This window comes from Pleurodeles waltl, chromosome 11, assembly GCF_031143425.1.
Source record: "Pleurodeles waltl isolate 20211129_DDA chromosome 11, aPleWal1.hap1.20221129, whole genome shotgun sequence".
Classification (NCBI taxonomy): domain Eukaryota; kingdom Metazoa; phylum Chordata; class Amphibia; order Caudata; family Salamandridae; genus Pleurodeles; species Pleurodeles waltl.
The window spans coordinates 161,187,587-161,206,028 of record NC_090450.1 but is presented as its reverse complement, the minus strand read 5'-3'; positions in this window follow the sequence as shown (position 1 = coordinate 161,206,028).

Here is an 18,442-nt window from a genome sequence, read left to right as displayed (position 1 = left end):
CAGACCATACCTGCTCTTCCTCAAGAGTAAACCTAAGATCATCCCATTCAAGAGGTTCAAACGTGACTGTGAGAAAACAGGGATGATTGCAGAGGTCCCCTGACTTCTTGCCCTCGTTTTTCACTTTTTGCTGGTATTTTCCTGACTTTGATGGTGCCCTGGGTACTGCTAACCAGTCCCCGCGCCTGGGTTCTGTGTAAAATCATTGTGCAAATTGGGCTAATTATAATTGGCAATATTAACCTACCTATAAGTCCCTAGTATATGGTAGGGCAAGTAGGTTTAGGGACCTCAGCATAGGTAGTACACACATAGGTGCACTGCTGGGGTGCCCGGTGTCATTTAAAAGGCCGTCCTTGATGACTGCTTTTAAATTAAAGTTACAAGCAAATTCGACTTTGGAATTAAAAGTACTTCCAAAGTCTTAAACTACCTTATTTTTACATATGTCACCACTAAGGTGTGCCCTGTGTGCCCCTAGGTTTGGGTGCTATGCAGATATAAGCAGGGAGCTTATAAAAATAGTTTTATAGGCCCTGGTGAGGTAAAACAGCCACATTCGTTTTTTCCTAATTGTAGTGAATGGCCTCCATGGGCTGGAATGGGGAGACTTTATTTTAATTTATAAAACCCCCCTTAAGTGACAGATACTTCAAGTTTGGTATCAAATTAATTGTTAAAATAACTCCCACAACTTACAATTGTTGGATTTAATATAACTTGTTCAGGTAAAGAGTTTTAACCTTTACCTAAAAAGTTGCCAACTTCAGCCCTGTAGTGCTTTGCTCTGATTGTGCAGCATCTGGCAGCCAGGCCAGGCTGCCTTGATGAGGTGTGAAGTAGCCTGGGCTGAACACAAAGAGATGTGCCTGGGAGAGGAGATCTTCCCTCAGCAGATGGAAAGGCAGGAGGGGAGGGCTGCCAAACTGGTCTTCAAAGGCAGAGAAGGGCATTTGGAGCAACCAAGCACCTCCCTCACATCCTGCAAACCCAGACAATTAGGTGTCACCCTGGTTAGATTAGGAGAGGGCAGGAGAAGGGTGTGTTTAAGATTTTTAGCCAAACCAGTGTGTGGGCTCAGCCAGAAGTAACCTCTAAAAATCACTTTCAGCCATGATGGATTTTAGAAGAATGTTGCTCCCTGGGATTAATTTTTGCCACATTTCCCAGGAAGTGGTCATCACAAGGAGAAGTACCCTGCACCTGATTGGAGAACCAGAACCCCCCTGTTTTTATACCAAGAAGCTAGGATAAAACTGTCAGACCTGCACCCACACCTCAGCTCCCTACCAGATTCCAAAAAGGAAGAACTACAGGAGAAGAAAGACTGTCCTGCTGGAACCCTGGCCTGCACCTGGACACTGCACTCTGGAGGACTGCACCAGCTGCACACTTGGGCTTCACCACAAGAAGGACTATGCTTGGCTTCAACTGGTTCAAGGATGGACTCCCTGTTTGCTGCAGGTGAAAAATTGCTAGCCAAAGTCCCCTGCACCAACTCCTGAAGAAACTGACCAGCTGACCACTGTCCAGTGGCCAATTTGGAGTTTGCACCAGGTGCCTTCTGAGAGTTGTAGTCTGCACCCTCAATAAGCATCTCAGAGCTTCTGAAACCTTGGGGTGAGCTGTGGACCTCAAAAGAGCCTTAAAAGAGCATCTTGAAGAAGATCTAGAAGTTTGGAGAAGTTTAGAGAACTTTTGGAAAAAAGCTCCATAAAGGGACCAACCCACAGCGGCAAATCTAGCCAGCTTGCCTCAACTGTGACCCAGCCTGACTTGCAGGTTCGTCCCGGTGAAGAAAATCTCTGAAAAAGTGACTAAGTCTGAATGTAGAAAGTTGACCGGGATCTCCCAGGCAGTGTATCTGAAGAGGGCTCCAGGGATGTCGGTTCAAGATTGAGGTTTCCCCCAGTTGAGGGATTTTCATCTTGAAAAAATGACTAAGTCCAAAGAGAAACATCGCCACCGAGGTTTCCCGCAACGCGTATCTGAGGAAGAGTTCCAGGAAGCCGGGTTGGACAGGCTACTTGGTCCCACTGAAGAAAATCTCCAGAAAAACGACTAAGTCCTAAGGTAATCTTTCGACCGAGGCCTCCCACGAGTTGTAGCTGAGCAGGGCTCCATCGCGGTCGGCCTCAAACTTTGACTTTGCCCCGGTTGGGGAGCGACCAGATTGGCGCTATTCATTTCTAAGCGCTAAAAAATATTAATTCTTTAAAAATTCATATCTCCGGTTCACCTTATCCGATTGTAATCATTTTGCTGTCATATTAAAGATAAAAATATAATCTAATTTAATAAATTGGTGTTGGATTTTTATTGTGTTCTGTGTTTGATTTATTCACTGTTTTGTGATTTTTAATGCTTTACACATGTCTCCTAAGTTAAGCCTTGTTGCTCGTTGCCAAGCTACCAAGGGTTGAGCTGGGTTTAAGTTCTTGAGACCTAAGTGGAGGTTAGTGGCTCATTGCTAAGTGTAGGTATTTACCTGCCCTTACCAATAACCAATTTTCCGACAGTGCCATTGAAATCACCTACCACAATGATTATATAATGGCGGGGACATTTGCGCAAGAATGTCTCCAAAACACAACGGGTTTCAGAAGCCCAACCCCCCCAACCCTTCTTGCATTGATGTTAAAGATAATCACACCTGCTTTTACCTCAAGTGATAGCTGGATACCTAATATGTCAGGGGAATCACTGGATAGCTGAGATATACAGCAGTTTAATGATGTTCTGGCCCACATACTTAAGCCGCCAGAAGGTCTACCCCTACTACTGGAGAGAGCTGGAATGTAAAAATTTAAGTAACCAGACCGAAAGAATGGATCGATCAACCATGTTTCCTGAAGGAGACATAAGTCCTGTTCCTCCATAAAAGAAGTAAAAGCTGGAAGGGGGAGAACTGATCTTAAATATGCCACATTCTAGGAAACATATCACACCCCAACACTTTGAGGAGCTGCCCTGACCATAGATGTAATTTTCGCACAATTGGCTACCTGATCCTGAGTTGTCAGATGAGATTGGTGGGGGGAAGAGGGTGCAATATTGTCACAGTTGACCAACTGGTCCTGAGTTGACTGGTTAAGTCTATCTAAAAGAGGAGAATAAGTACTTTTAGAATTAGCTGTAGAAGAAACAACCATACTAGGTCTAGTTGTGTCGTGTGAGGAGGGAGCCCGGAATGGTAAATCAGCACACCCAGTCAATCGTTCTCATTTAGAGCAGTTGAGCTACCCACCGAATGGTGGGTAGAGGGGGCCCTATGATTTGAGCGGAGCCTGGGGTATTTAAACTGACTGCAAGTGACACTTGTCCTAGCGTCTATGACCACCAAATTATCCACCATATTCCTGTTCCTAAGTGTCATCGCAATCATATCATAGCATGTATCAGGATCAGGCTTTCTAACTACCTCGATTATATTCTCACATATCACAGAGTAACAGCCTCTCACATGACGGATCCAATGAATCACCTTGTTTCTGACACATTCTCCCCCTTCCCTTTGGGCCAATGGATGTAATTTAGGCACATCAACCATTAGGACAGTGCTGTTAGATTTGAACCAGTTAGCATCAGTCTGTGCAGCACAATTTGGGACATTATCATCCATAGATTTAGGAGGTTGACAACAGTTTCTTGGTTCCTTGCCCAAGCTTAAACCATTATGTAAGGAAGCCTGACAAGAGTTCCCAGTCCTACCTCCTACTGGAATATTGCAAGCACAAGGGACCAAACAGATGGTGGCAGGGCAGGAAGCACAAAAAGGATTCTTACTACAAGTTGTCAAGGGCATTTTGGGCAACATCACTGAGGGGCCTAAGGGATTGAGTGTTGAGCTATGAGTACAATCCATAATGGTCGTCACATCTAAAGGCATTAGCTGTTTAACCATCTAAATAAAGTACTATCCATTGATTTGAGCTCAGACACCTCGCTCTTTAGATCTTGTATGCATGAGATGTACTGAGCTTTAGACAAGTCTGGGTTTACTTTTGTATCTACTGTCCCACCCACCGTAGTACTTAGGTCAGGGTTGTCATGTAGGTCTGAAGTATTCATTAGAGGGCTGAAGCGATTTCCACATTGAAGATCACTATCTGCAGGTGATCATTCATTTGCCTATACTAAGGGACTGTGGTTAATAGTATTTCTCCCTTCCCCCTGGCATTTAGGAGCTAAAACCTGTTTCCCACATTTTTAAACATATCTGGGATTTTCTCATGATACGCCCCCGGCCTAGCTGGGGAGTGCTCGCTCTGGGTACCTTTAGAGACGTTATCCGGGGAAGAAGTTAAAATGTCCTCACATTTAAGCAAAAGATTATCAATCCTTTCCATTACACAATTATTTGCAGCATGCGTCTGTCTTTTGTCTTTTTTCTTGTGTACCACCCCAGCCCTGCCATCAGTCACTTTCCTTTTGCCCATCAATAGTGCTATGTCTAATATATGGATAGGCCATTAATGGTCAGTTGAGTCAATAGAATAACCCAAAAGAAGCTACAACAGTAGAGAGGAGCCAACACAGCCTACTTGATAAAAAATGTTAGGGCGGTGGCCCAGCCCATCCTCCTTTAGGCTCAAACGGGCATGGATGGGTCTGCCCCTTTCCCGTGCTTTGCCCGGGCACATCCTGCACTGCAGAAGATTTCCTGGCTCTTTATAGTGCTTGTTGGTGTGGCAAGTACGAGCAGCTGGGCTTGAAAATGGCCACTGTCTGGGGCAAAGAGCAGTCTGGGATATGTAGTCCCCCTCCTGATGCTTAGCCTGATCATTCCTATCACATAGTTTTAGACTATAGACATTTATATAGTCATGCACGCACTTTTGCGATCCAAAACTCATACAGTATGGCTCTTATGAACAACATAGTCTTAAAAAAATACAAAACAACCTTGGACTTGACCTAGGCTCACAACGTAAGTTTTGATGACCCTCTCAGAGTATAAGAACCGTCCTGGACTGTTTGCTGCCCAAGTAATATCAATATTACTTGAAATTAACTAAGAAGCATTGTCCTATGTCGTTGACATCCATCTGACGGACGATGACTTGAACAGAAACTTAGCCTGAGAAGATCACATAGTTGTAGGATTTGTCGAATATGGCTACAAATTCAATTCTCAAGAATAAAAAATTGCAGGGCAGAATTATATTTTTTGACGCAAAGCAACATTAGTGCAGGTTTGCGTCAAAAGTATGGTGCCAGCTTGAGTCATTCCATGATGCCGGCTGGGCACCATATTTATGGAATGGGACTAGCCGGTGCTAAGGCCTCTTAGTTTGCTCGAAAAGGACGCTAACAGGGCCGGGGTGGTGTTTTGGGAAACAGGGCTTGTGCTCCAAAATATGCTGCTACACTGTTTAGGAGCAAAAAAATTGCCTCTAAGCAGTGTAGCACCATTTTCTGGTGCACAATCCCAATGGACATGGCTCCTGTCTTCGTAAAGAAAGGAGCCATTCCCACCACCCCAATGGCCATTCCCAGGGGACAAATGTCGCCTCGGCAAGGCCATTGGGGCCAGCACATGCGGGGGCCCCAAGTTGGGGCCCCTGAGAGGTGTTTGGGAAAAATAAATACTCACTGGACTTACCTGGGATGGGTCCCCCATCCTTAGGTGACCTTCTGGTGTGGGTGTGGATGGGTGGGGGTGTCCCTGGGGCCAGGGAAGGGCATCTGTGGGCATTTTCTGTGGTCTCTGACCATGGAAATCTGCCTACAGGTCCCATTATGCCTGCCCAGACCCAGGCGTTGAATAATGCCGCTAAGCAGGCTTAGTGCCATTATTGAAGGCCCCCCTGCTGGATTTTTGCCATATTGGCCCTCATTACAACCCTGGCATTCAAAGACCGCAAGGGCTGTTTCAACGGATGCACCTTCTACAGGCTGGCGGTGCAATCCATGGTATTACTACCGCGGCGGAGGTGGTTACACCCGCCGTCCGCCAATGTTGTAATGAGGGCCATTGTCCTTTCCTGGACAGGAACGCCTACCTTGCATCTCATTGACGCAAGGAAGGTTTTTCCCTCCAGAAAACAATGTAAACTCCATAACTTTGGCCCTAGACGTGTCTAGCGCCAAAGTATAAATATGGAGTTAGGTTTCCGCAGAGTTAGCGTAAAAAAAAAAAATGACGCTAATTCAGCACAAACCAAGTATAAATATGGGCCTGCTTTTCTTAGTTTCCTGTTTCTGGGATGCAAATTGTCCAATGAAGGCAAAACTTGCCCCACATTTCCTTGAGAAGTGTGCTCTTTTGCAACCACCAAACACCATGAAGAAACTCATACACTGTTAGGCTTTTTAACTTTTGGTAGAACATACATGCCAGACTGACTCAGGGGAAACACATTATTATTGTAACTCCTGTCCCAACCCTAGAGGCTGGTACCATGGTGAGTGTTCTGAATCTGAAAGCCTTATATCCAAGATGGATAGAGTGGGCCAGTCCCCTAACAGCTACTGTCTTTGATCCAACTTTTCAGACTCAAGAATTTCTTCAATATGAACAAGAATACCCTGTGCCAAGTGAATTTGTGCCTCTTGAACAGTATGATTATATAATCTTTACTGAAGCTTCAGCGCAACCTGTAATAGGCATCAAGCAACATTACTCCATTGCTTGCCAGCAGTATGTGGTGTCACGAAAAATTGTGAATTCCAAACAATAAAAACATACAGTTGCTAGGGGATTGCACAGTCCATTAGGCTGGATGAAAAGCACTGATTCTGACACTGGAGAATAAGGATCCCGAATTCCACATACTGACAGTATGTGATTGTATTCCTGTGTCCAGTCATTTAATGAAATCCTGCATTAATGGCACCTGAATGGATTCAAGGAGAAAACTATCAAACATAAATTGCTTTTGGAAAAGGAGGCACATCTTAAAGATTCTTAGCCACAGGCTTATGTAATTCATACATTGAGTAACCAACATGTTTGAATACACATTCTAGGGAATTCACTGGCGGATGAAGCCACAAAAACTGTGGTTCAGTCAACTGTAAAAGCTGTGATTACTCCTTCTCATACATGGGTGCATGATGAGATCATTGCTGCAGTCACTGCTTCACTCAATGGCGTCCCTTTCACACCTTTACCTAAAAAAATATCCAGCAAAATACTCCTATCTGATGACTGCTAAAAACATTCCTTTTGCCCGCATTCCACGGGTGGATGGTTGAATGATACTAACAAGGATCGCAAGCTATAGCTGATAATATCTCTACAAGCAGGTTTGATGTGTGCACAGACCCGTGTGAGGGCAATGGTTTCATTACTTCAGAAAAGGTACTGGTGGCACACTCCATATAAACAGATGAAACAATATTTTCTTAGCTGTGACATTTGCCAACAAATTAAAAGTTTCACCACTGCACACCCACCACAGACACCCCTCTTAGTTTCAAATTAACCCCTCAAGTGTGTATATTTAATCCACTGTGGGTCCTTAAATACTGATGGGGCTTTTAAATAAATTCTACTTACTTTAGTTTCATAGTGTGGAATATTGTGAGTATGGCCACACCGATTGGCTGACGCTCAAAATTTATTAAAGATTCACAAGTCTTTGGGGAGACATATGCAGCAGTGCCATTCCTCTCTGACAAGTGTCATGCATTTGCCTCGAAGGCTTACGGGGATGCAAAGGGAACTCTGGGTGTTGCTGTGCATTTCTTCTATCCCTATCATCCTGAGGGAAATTTGATAGTGGAGAGGACGACCTGTGACTTAAAGCAGTCCTTAACAGCCAGAGTATTTGGTTCAGGTCATAGTTGGATCCATCACATGTGTGGAGTTCATAGAGCTTCAAATAATCTGCCCAAAAGATCTTTGGAAGGCCATATCCCCTACAAGGTCCATTTTGGCATCCAAATATACATTCCAGCTTTTTTATAACTTGGGCACAGTGTCGGCAGACACACCTTTTGACATAAATGAATATTTTGCTGTCTTACAGGAATTACAGACTTCCATGACAAGCGCTAAATGAGATTACCAAAATTTCTGCCACTGACTGAAGGAGCAACCAGCGCCTCCGAGTTGAGTTCCAAAGATTGGGGATCTAGTCAGTGAGAAGATTGTCAACAAGAAATAATTCAGATTATTATACTGTGCACAGGTACTAGTCCTAAGCATTCAAGGTACAAGAAGTGTTATTTTTCCCCATCTTGCTGGTTGTAAAAGTAATTGCTTTGTCTCAGTAGACCAGACCATGTGCTCAGTCCTACACAGCAGGCCAAGAGGGCTCCTGAATAGTAGCCTGGGTCCTGTCATTACACTGCATGAGATCCTCTATAAGAATTAAGTAATACAAGTTATGCATCTCCCCGGTTAAGGAATACAGATGCTGAATTTCCATTTGCTCTTCTTGCTACTGATACTACAGGACAAGCTCCAGATGTGAGTTTACAGTCTTCAACTACTGTTTTCAACAACTAAATTGTCTATTACCAAATATCCTCAGAAGTGACTACAAGTTCCCCTTCACCATGTGAGGTCCCAGTTTTTGCACAAACTGCCTTTGGTTATTTTATTGCTACTGATGGTTTTTCCTCAAATTCTTCACACACTTCTGTGCATGGAGTATGTGCTTTTCTTACCTAGCTAAAAAAGTCTTATCTAGACCCTCCACGGTTCCTAATTTCGGATTTCCATTTCAATGATTTTCCTCTTTATTTGGATTGTGTCTGTCACAGTGTTCTTCATGATTATAAATGGACATTACCTTCCAAAACGCACTGCTCTTGAACTGTTAACCAAGGTGTTAAAGTCACATTCTTCCTCGCATATGGTTCAAACAGTCCTGCTCCTTGTGACCATTCCAATGTTTTCCATCTGTGATAAGATTGTGTGGGTTAAGGTCCCATTTGATATTTTTGGTACTACAGGAATTTTACAGATTCAATACGTTTTCAAAATATCAATGGATGATGTTATTTTTGCTGGTGCATTCTCTGATGAATGGAATGTGACAACAGTAAGAAGTATGCTATCCAAATTGTGAAACTTTTCTGTCTTTGAAACAGAAGATTTGCAATTGAATTCTGCTAATTATGGTGAAATGTTTTGTTACCATCATTATGCTCACCTTTATTTACACAGGGCTTTCTCTCACCATACAGTTTTTAACTACACAGAATGGGGACATTGCTCGACACCACCAGTAGATAATTTGAAAAGATGCATGAGAAAGTTTTCATATTTTTCACGATGCAATTGATTGGACCCAACTTCATATGATTATAAGCTTACCTCTTCACCAGCAAGGAAAACATGCTTAGATAAACTAAATTGATTTATTCTGATTCATTTATATCTGAACTTACCCTACATTGTTATGAATACTGGATAAATAATATTGATTTAAAGTCAATTTGTGGATCACACAATTGGCAAGTATTGGTTACAGATGCTTTATTTAGAGCCTGTCTAATACAACTGCAAATTATTTTCCTGAAAAAAACTGTGCAACAAACAACATGCATTAGTCTGCCTAAAATTAAAAACATGACTATGCTTATCATTCCCTCTATTGCGAGTTTTAAAAATTGGCAACAGATTGCAAACTATGCTGATGATAAACTAATTGACATGATACAGAATGGTGCATATAATTTTTGAGTTTGAAGTCCAGAAGGGTGGTTAGTGTGGACAGTCGACACTAATGGCTGCTATGTGCATTTTCTAAACTCCTCTCAGGGTTTTAAAGCAAGTAGACCAGACTCCCAATGATTTCAACATTTCACATTGGCTGCAGTGAAAGAACACCTATCTCTCCTATCTGATGACATGGATTTGCAAGATTTTCTTGTTAGGTCCTAGGGCACCATCTGAGGAAAGCTTCTTATATGCCATACATATCGAGATGTGGAAAATTTCCCAACAAGATGCTGCAGAACGATTGAGACAGATTGATAGGGCAAATTTAGAAAAAGCGTTAGATGTTGTGGACAATGGTATGACTAGTCTGTCATCTTGGATTTATTTTTTTAATATTATTATGTCATTTGATTCGATATTATACCAAATTAAGGGGGTCATTATGACCCCGGCGGTCAGTGTTATAGTGGCGGTAGTACCGCCAACAGGCTGGCAGTACATACCGCCATATTATGACATTGGTGGTTTGGCAAAAGCCAAACCGCCAATGTAACACACTGACCTCCACGGCGGTAATGACTGCAGGGCTGGAGACTACAGTCTCCAGCCTGACGGCAGTCACTAGGCCACCCAGGGGAATATGACCCCACCCACCGCTATGGTTTACGTGGCTTTCTTAATGCCATGAGAACCTTGGCGGTAGGCACTCTCAGTGCCAGGGAATTCTTTCCCTGGCATTGATAGGGATCTACCCCGCCCCCCTCCCTCTCCCCAGAGTCCTCCCCCACCCTCCCCACCTCCTTCTGACACCTGCTGACATATACCTACTCGCACAGACATGCACATGCATTCACACATACATACCCACATTCACCCATGCATGCATACATCCATGCACACACACATCCACACACACTGACACACATACAAGCACATACACATTCACACAACACAACCTACATGCACACTCACATCCATTCATGCACACACCATTCCACACTCCCCACACCCGCATGCACGCACACAGAAACATACATACACACCCCCACACACAACACCCACAACCCCTCCCCTGTCGGAGCACCGACTTACCTGCTTGCAGGGGTTCCTCCGGCAGGCGATGGGATGAGGCGCTGCTGCCAGCAGCAGCGTCCATCAGCAGTACATCGCCAGGCCGTATCACGTGCCATGATATGGTCTTAGGCAGTCTACTGGCGTGGCGCTGCTGCTGACAGCAGTGCCACCTTACCACCATCTGCCGCCATGACAGTAGCCAGATTTCCACCAGCCTTCTGGCGGAATTCCAGCTACGGTCAATAATATAGCAGTTGGCTGGTAGCCAAGGCGACGGTCTTTTGGCAGCCGTCGCCGTGGCGGAAGGTGCCATTTACCACCTATGTCATAATGAGGGCCTATATGTCTTTGTTGCACAATGGACAGAACCAGCTGATATTGATTATGCAATTGAGTTGGACATTACAGGTTTTAAAATCAGACCGTGCACCACATAACTGCCTGAATACAACAGAGTTGTTTTTGCCCTTTATTTTAACACAGACACAGAGGGTTATGGCAAAAAGAAGATGCAACTTACAACATTTTAAACATTGAGCTTTTAGACAAATGACCCTTATCAGTAGCTTACACGCCATCAGCCATGTGGGTTTATATTGTTGCCAATCTGTACATTTCAGGTCACATCTAGTTTAAAACACAATCAAGTATACTGTATAGGTAGGAAGCCTTAGTATAGTTTTGTTAACAAATCCTAGGTTCTGCCTTTTGATTGCAAGTGTGTGCATGCGGAAACAGAAGATTTCCTTAGTGCAAACAAATGTGAACCTTCATCTGGCCACTCCTTACTTTGTAAAGAGGTCAAGCTGCATGGAGCATGTAATGCATCTATGACAAATTTAGCTTGTTATGTGAAAGGTGCACCATTCTCCTTGAGTTGCCCAGTGTTCTGATTGTTCTTCAATGGGAGTTATTTGGCTCTGGATAATCAAGTTTATTGTGGGGTGAATGCAGGTGCCCAGTACGTTGTAACTGTCTCCAGCTGTAACAATGTGTTATTTCTGCCTAAGCATGTAGTAAGGGAAAGTACTATTTTTTGTGTGAATTTCGATGAGCTGAAATGACTGGAAGCCCTATTAATTCAGAAGGATGTTTCTAAAGAGAAATACTGCTGATGTAGTACACTATTTTAAGTGATTGGGTCTGGTTTTGTGAGCACATTCCACACTGTAATTAAGGTGATCCCATCCTTTCTGCACTCTTTGGTTTCCAGTGTTCCAAAGGTATGCCTTTTCCTAGTCATCGCTATCTTGTTTCCTTGTTTTTTTTGCATTGCAGTGGATATTCCTCCACCACAAGGCCAAATAGTGATGAATCTGCCACACATCCTGCTGTGTTGGGAACACATGATACAGTATTTTGGAGTGCCTCTGCTCCAGGAATTGAACTAGAATTGATCTCTATCATTACAATGTTTACAGCCTGTGTTCCACTGTCTGCTATGACCCTTAGAGTGCACACCGGACCTGTGTCTGGCTACCCAATTGGGTCAATCTGTGGACACTGCCCTGCATGTGAGTTAGTTAAGGACCCACCTTCAGTGTTGTCCTAGGAGGATGTCTTTGCTGCTGGATGCATATTATGAGCCTTCCTTTCCAGTTGATATGGATGCTTTGGCTCTGTGATTCCTGGAATTTGGTTCTAACAATGTAGATACACAGTTGGCTGTCTTGCCTTCAGTATCTGTTGAGTTGGCTGGATCTGACCATTTCTGTTCTTTGAAACTTGCTACTCAGGCCTCAGTGGATTTGTTGTCCATTCACTTTGGACATGGAACTGTGTTGGGAACCTCCTAGATTTTGATTCAGCCACTTTTGTTTTAAGTACATTGCTTTGATTAGTTTTAAAGGCTTTTTAAAATTTGGCTTGTTCTTGAAACACATGGCTTTCATTTGCTTTCATTATTCAAATGCATTTTACATGTTATATGTATAGTCATCTTTAGACAGATTTTATCCTAGTTTTATACTATCACTTCAGCTTACAGTATCTCACTGCCAAAAGAGGAGTATATTAAAGCACCTAGGGCCTGTTAGAGCCTCCATTTTAAATGCACATGTTTAATTTAGCATTTCTCTTCTGCTAATAACATTTTGCATGACTTTTTGTTTAAGTGATAATGTATTGTGAAATTAGGCCCAGATTTATGTTAAAGTGGCACAGTGAGGTGCCACTTTAGAAACGCATAGGTGTGCCATTTTTAAAGGAATAAGGTGCACATCTGCGTTTTCCCCCGTCCTGGCACTGAATTAAGCTGCCTAGAGCCAACGTAAACAATCGTCCATGCCATTTTGCTTCTTCTACACACATAGAAAAAAAAGAGGAGGAATAAAAGTGTTCCTCCTTGTTTTGCCATGCTAACGCCACCACTGGGGTGGCATTCATTTTTGGCGCTGCCTCAGGTTCACGACAACTCGTAAATCTGAAGCAGCATCAAAAGCAACGGGTGTTGCAGTGAAACATCCACTGCATCACCCATTGCACACCCCTCTGACACATAAAACTGTGTCCGAGGGCCACATATTTGCACGAAGGCGTAACACCACAAAAACATAGCATTACACCTCCTTGTAAACATGGAGCAGTGCTTAGCACCACCGGAGTGTCACAAAAAGTGACACTCCGGTGGTGCTAGGGACTCCTAAATACGCCCCTTTGTATCCTAGTAAGCACTGAAGCCATCTAGTCTAATGGTCCACAGAGACAGCTCTGTGTTTGTAGACATATCACAGTGTTGAGTTTATATTATAAAAACTGCCTTTGCACCATATGCGATAGAGGAGTTGTTCCCCCTGGCTTATCCTGGAACATGGCATACAGTGCCCCAGATGCAGGTAGGATGACTCTGATGCTGATCCTGAATCTGACCTCTACTTTTCACAGGACCAATAGCCTGAACTACACCAGACCAACTTTCTGGCTTCCCAGTACATCTTTTCCGGATATGGGGTTTGGGTTTTTAAACTGTATCTGGTAGAGGGTGCTCCCACTATGCTCTCAGCAGTATACATAGTTATAGGTAGGACTGTAACAACACAGTCACAAAACCATGCCTGAACTGGTTATCTTCTTTGCCATCTTTGTAATGCTGGTTACCATGCTCTGTCTTGTTTGCCTAATAATGGCAGCTCATGTTTTTTAATGCAAAAATAAGACTGTTGCAATAAATGGTGTAAAAGACATTTTCACATCTTTTCTTGTGTCTAATCTTGGGTACTCTAAGTGGCAATGAAAGGGTAGATATGTTTTCACAGTTTCCCTGGGAATTCGAGTAGTCATGTTCAACGTTTCAAAACCCATATGATACCCTGGTATGTTTAGGGGTTCAGACGGGGCACTGTGAGCTAGCTAGGACTCACATCAATAATTCCCAATGGTTTTTCTGGATAGAGTACCTATCCCTTGGCATTTATGTTTATCAGATACACAGTCCCACTTGACGGGTATGAACCATAAAACAACCCTTGCACATGATGGGATGGTGTTGTAATCTACCTGAGGTCTCTGTTATTAATTCAATTTTGTTTCCTCTCTAGGACCGCTGCTCTTGATTCAATTGCATTTCATCCCTGTGTGTATTTGTCCCACCCAGAAGCATTTCAGGCTCACAGAGCTCTGAAAGATATTAGAGGACTACTTTACTTTCCATTTCAACACTCCATGGATGTGTGTGGCTTTCCTTGGTCTTTGTGCTTTCTCACCATCACTTGTTCCCCATATTTCATCTTTTCATTACCCAGTGTTTCAGTCCTATCCATGCTATCCATTATTCAACCCTTCCTTCGCTTCTCCTTTCTTCCATATGCTCCAAGTCTCTACAATTTTTTTTTACTTTTATCAGAGGACCTGGAAGCTGCAAGGTGCTAACTGGTCAGTTGCTACCTTTTTCACGCTCTAGTAGATTACCTAGGTGGACTTTTAACAGCCTGTTCTAAAATGACCATCAACGTGTTGGAACGATGAACTAAACATGCTAAAATGGAATACTTTGTCCTACCCCACTGCACGCTTTGTGCATCATAATGCATGAACACTTAAGCAAATACATTGTTGCTCAGCTTGGAATGCCTTTTCTCAAACAGATAATCATTCCAACCATTTGAAGATGATCAACACTGCAAGCTCAGGCGACGCATGTGTGCGCATCCATCAGGATGAACTACAAAGACATTTAGGCCCTCATTACAACCCTGGTGGTCGGTGATAAAGCGGCTGTAACATCGCCAACAGGCCGGCGGTAAAAGAAATGGAATCATGACCACGGCGGAAACCGCCAACACATACAGCCAATTTAACACACCAACTGCCAGGGTGGTAGCAACAAACACCGCAGCTGTAACCGCTAACAGCCAGACGGAAGACAATGTACCAGCCACAGCATTACAACAGGCCTATCCGCCAGCTGTTCCGGGGCAGTACCAACGCCATCAACAGCACGGCGGAAACAGAACACTGAAGGAAAACTACTCACCTCTCGACACTCAAGGAAGAACCACGATGCCATGGAGCCTGAGCTGCACTTTTTTTCAATGCTGGCGTACCTTCTCATACACCAGGAACACGAATGCCAGTGAAGACGACCACGGTGAGTACTGTACCTAGCACATAAGGGAGGAGGAAGGAAAAGGAAATTGACACACACATGCAACACGCAACACCCCCACCCGCAACACCATACACACAAACAGATGCAACAACATCACATATACACCCCGTAACCATCAGAAATAATGCAAGGACAAAAGGAATGGAGTAAAATGAGTGTAATTGTACAATTTTAGATATCTACGTCCTAAAACAATAAACAGTATGCACAATATATACAAAAGGAGGGAAAATGCCCACTCCAAAATGTCCGTGGCCCACCGGGACATAACACATAGGGCAAGGCCACACTTGACTCCTACCTCAATACGGAGAGAACACTGCAGGGGCATCAGGTTATAAAAACACAGGCATCTCAGGGGGCTGGGGAATGGGGGGTTCACCTCAGCTGGAAGATGGTGCTTGGTCCTGGGGACTTCAAAGCCACAGTCTACCTAATGGAAGCCTTCTTCTACTGGTTCTGGAGGAGGCTTTGTGCCCAGTGTGCCTCATCCTGGCAAGGAGGGCTGAGTGGATGCCTTTTTCCGCAGGTGGCAGTGCATAACCGGTGATAGGCACACTTTATATTGTGTTTATTACTGCGTATTCTCGTCTGAGCAGCAACCCACTCACACAAGTTAGTTCCATTACCTTTGTGCATATTTTGAGTTGAGCACTCAGTATAAGTATGGAGAGAAATGTGACACCACCACTATTTTTATCTGTTCCAGCACTCCTACATTATGTTAGGAACAATTTTTGGAAGCATTTGAAGTGCATTTAGAGGCCATTAATGGCGACACTTTCACATCCTGATCTATAATGTAGGAGCAGAATGTAGAAACATTTTGAAAACTCTAGAAATCATGAATGTGCGTAGCAATACCGCTGATGCTGAAGTAGGGTCAACGAATCACTTGATGAGCCTTTTTTGGTCATTGAATCCTTTGATGAAAAATGTAAACCAAGGAAGAATACAGTTTTAGAACATCACAAGTTTTTACAGCCGTCACAACTTTCTGATGAATCAACAGATGAGTTTGTGGCGGTGTTGCACACAAATCAGAAAAATGCATCTACCATGAATTCAAAGACAAGATTATCCGTGATCAGCTTATTGAAAAAAGTAATCGTAGAAAAAATCAAGAAAGATTGTTACTAATTGAGGAGCCAGACCTAGAAGCGGAACTTAATATAGTTAGATGTATTGAAAATTCAGAAGTAGGAAATGAATGTCAGTGTGTATGTGGTGAAACAGTTATTGAAACAAGCTGAGAAACCTTGAGAAAAAGAGAATGACAAGAAGAGGCTATCACATGATTCTCTGGTGTGTGATAACTTTGTTAGTGGTAAAAGTTAACTTATCTGTTAAGAGCATTTTAGTAACAACAAAATTTGTCCCACCATGAATGGTACGTGTTTCAAGTGTGGCAACCAAAGGCATTATGTCCAGCTATGTAAATCAGGAGTGAGTCAGAAAGAAGTGAGTAGAGCTGTGAACATTTTGGATGATGACACAAATGAGGTAGAGCCAAATGTGATGTTAATGTTATCTGTGCTTGTTGTGCAAGAAGAAGAAGTCATGGAAATTGCATCCATAAGATGGGAAAACACTGTATTGTGACTTACCTATGAATGGTACAAAGTTCAAAATAATGGCTGATTCTGCCTCCCCCATAAATTGTTGAGTAAGTATTAATTTAATGGATTTCCAGGTCTTCATCTTGAAGAATCTCACATAAAATGTTTTGCAATGGGGGAAACGGAGTGGAAGTAATGGGGAAATTCAAAGCTGAATTGGAGTTTGAAAGCAACTTTAAGAAGGGCGTGATATATGTAAGAAAACGTGGTTTGAACCTGTTAGGTTGGGATAAGCAAGGGGATCTCATCATAGTGCTGGATCCCAATCACCCAGATCAAGTTATATCTAAGAAGAGACTCATTAATTAAATTGGGTCTAACCTGTGCCAATTGAATGCTTCCATGTGGGTTAGTCAGTATCATCGTATATTTAGGGATGATTTAGCAAGGTTGAAAGGTTTCCAACATTATATAGGCCCTCACTACAACCCTGGCGGTCGGTGTTAAAGCGGCGGTAATACTACCAACAGCCTGGCGGTAAAAAAAAAATGGATCACGGAGGAAACCGCCAATGCAGCCAGCCACTTTAACACTCCGACCGCCACAGCGGTAGCAACAAACACCGTGGCGGTAACCACCAACAGCCAGGCGGAAGACAATGTACCGCCCACCCCATCACAACCCGCAATCCGCCAGCTTTTCAGGGCGGTACCAATGCCATCAAAAACACAGCAGAACCAGGACTTGGAAGGGAAATCACTCACCTCTTGACACTCAACAAAGAACCATGATGCCATGGAGCCCGAGCTGCACGTCCTGCCCATGCTGGTCTACCTCCTTATCTACCAGGAATAGGAAAGGCAGAGGCGACAACCACAGTGAGTACTGCACCTAGTACACAGAGGATGGGAGAGGAAAAAGAGAGTTACTCACACACACAACATGCAACTCCCCCACCACCACCCTCACTCACAACACCATACATACAAACACATGCATCAACATTACATTTACACCCCATAACCCCCTGGAAGAACGCAAGGACAAAAGGAAGTGAGTTAAACAGTGATATTTTAGAAATAGGCAGATATACACAATAAATTCAAAATCAGTATTTACAAAAATATACAATATGTACATAAGACGGTACATTGTCCATTCAAAATGTCCGTCGGCCACTGGGCCAAAAATCATGGGCCAAGCCCACACTTGACTCCTGCCTCAATACGGAGAGAACACTGCAGGGGCATCAGGTCGAAAACATACAGTCACCTCAGCGGGATAGGGAAGGGGGGGCACCTCAGCTGGAAGATGGAATAATGCCACTGCTCCTCGAGTGGGCTCCATGCCCACTACTTGGTCCTGGGGAGTGCAAGCCCACAGTCTCTTTAGTGGGTGGTTTGCCCACTGCTTGGTCCTGGGGAGTGCAAGGCCACAGTCTCTTTAGTGGGTGGTTTGCCCACTGCTTGGTCCTGGGAGGGCAAGGCCACAGTTTTCCAAGTGGATGGCTTCTTCAACAATTCCTGGAGTGGGACTTGTGCCCAGTGTGCTTCATCCTGGCAAGGGGGGAGGGGGGTGAGTGGA